Here is a 2,569-nt window from a genome sequence, read left to right as displayed (position 1 = left end):
CAGCACCTACACGGTGTCCTAAGCTAATTGGATGAGCTAAAAGAGAGGATTTTATATATTTTTTAGTTTGAAAAAGAAATTTCTCTAACATCATATTTTATTCGTTGGAAACATGAGTAGCATGGCTAAGTAAAACAAACTATTGAATTTTTATTGAATAAATTCTATGTGACTTGTGTTTTAAATTATAATTTTTGTATAATAATGCTGCCTATTGAGTTGGATCCACAATGGACATGTCTGGCAATAAGATAAAGAAAAGTGTGAGTGATGCGTATACAAGAATAAAATATATTGGATTACATTAACCACTCCTTGTTTTTTGATGTCAATTACTCGTTTCATTGAACGTGGAACACACAATAAAATAATTAATGACTTGCTTAACAAGTGTGTGAATATAATAGAAGTAATAAAAATAAATTTGTCTTTATAGAAACTGTATTATTTTAATAAATAATAAACGTGCTATTTAAAATAATTACGAGGTTATTAAATTGATTTTACAAAAAATAATTATGCGAATAAAATTTAATAAAAATTAAGATGATGAAAAAGTGAATGAATTTTATTTGAATCTCTTGACTTTGTGCATTATTTATATTGAATTAATTTATAATTCTGCGGTGAATTAACACTACAAATATATTTAATTTATTGATTTACAACTCAATAATTTAGACAACAATTATCTAATTTCTTAGATGTTTTGAAGTAAAAATATGCTATTTACATGGGTTAATTATTTAGGCATAATTTATAATTACTTATTCCTAGGTAATTACTAATCATTGAATAATTGCTCTATTTCTGATCGGTAGATTTATAATTATTAGATTTAATTATTAGATTTAATTCATATTTAAGTTTGTTAGATATTAGATTTAAATATTAGATTTGATTCATATTTAAGTTTGTTAGATATTAGATTTAAATATTAGATTTAATTCATATTTAAGTTTGTTAGAGGCTTATAAATAGGGTGTCAATCATTGTAACTTTTAATCCTTTTTGTAGCCATCATTCTCTGAATAAGAATATTTCCATTCATCATATATTCTACCTTTGCACCAACAATTGGTATCTAGAGCTCCGGTTCAGATTCATTGGGAAACACGGGAAACACGAGTGAACGTGAGGTCTTGTGTGTTTGATTTTGATTCTTAGATTCGTGTTGAATCTTGAACAAAATCTGATCAGAATTTTAATTCTGTGGGTTGGGAAACACTGTGTGAGAAATCTGAGTGTATTGTGCAAGGTAGAAAGATGAACGGAAACGGCAACATGAACACCAAACTTCCAGTATTTGACGGTAAAAACTGGAATCGTTGGATGATCCAAATGCGTGTACTGTTCGGTGCTCAAGATGTTCTAGATCTTGTCACTGATGGTTATGTTCCGGTAGCAGCAGATGCGACGGATGAACAGAAAAACACGCAGAAGGAAGTAAGGAAGAAGGATCAGAAAGCATTGTTCTTCATTCATCAATGTGTTGATGTAAATGTGTTTGAGAAGATTGCAGATTCAACGACAGCAAAGGCTGCGTGGGACACACTGGTTAGATGTTATGGTGGTGACGCATCAGTGAAGAAGGTGAAGCTTCAGTCCTTGAGAAAGCAATATGAGAATCTCAACATGAAGAATAATGAGAAAGTTTCTGAATACATCTCCAGAGTGATTCTGATCACTAATGAGATGAAAGCGTGTGGAGAAACTCTTTCTGAAGAAACAATCATGGAGAAGGTATTGAGATCCCTTACCTCTCAATTTGATTACATTGTGGTAGCAATAGAACATTCCAAAGATCTGAGCACCATGAGAATTGAAGAGCTGCAGAGCAGTCTAGAAGCGCAAGAGTTGCGTTTGACTGAGAGAACTTCTGAAAGGGAAGTAGAGCAGCAGGCTCTGAAAGCAACTTCTGATAGGAGGTATCAGAAGCAGTCAGAAGCCAGGAGAAGATCTGATGGTGGTCAGAAGTCAGAAAGCTCAACCTCTGATAGACAAAAAAATGCTCAGAAGGGAAAAGAGAAGTATGACAAGAAGAAAATCCAATGTTACTGCTGTAAGAAGTTTGGTCACTTTGCTAGAGACAGTTGGTCAAACAAGGAGAGAAAATCAGAAGAAGCAAATATAGCCAGAAGTTCTGATGACGAATCTGTGCTATTGATGGCCTCTGAATCTGATGATATGGATCTGATAGACTGGTGGTATATGGACACTAGTTGTTCAAATCATCTTACTGGAAACAAGAAATGGCTGGTTGACTTTGACTCTGAAAAGAGGACAAAGATCAGATGTGCTGATGACAAATATCTTAATGCAGAAGGTATGGGAAATGTCAGAGTGACTATGAACAATGGGAAAACAGCATTGATTCAGAACGTGTGGTATGTACCTGGCATCAGAAGCAATCTGATGAGTGTGGGACAATTAATTGAGAAAGGTTTCTCAGTTACCATGAAGGACAATCTTCTGAAGCTGTACGACTATAATCAGAAGTTGATTATGGAGTCAGAACAGGGAAGGAATAGAACATTCAAGGTGAATGTCAGAACTGCAGACTCAGAAT

Source organism: Lathyrus oleraceus, chromosome 3 (genome assembly GCF_024323335.1).
Source record: "Lathyrus oleraceus cultivar Zhongwan6 chromosome 3, CAAS_Psat_ZW6_1.0, whole genome shotgun sequence".
In the NCBI taxonomy this organism is placed as follows: domain Eukaryota; kingdom Viridiplantae; phylum Streptophyta; class Magnoliopsida; order Fabales; family Fabaceae; genus Lathyrus; species Lathyrus oleraceus.
This window is presented reverse-complemented; position numbering follows the sequence as displayed.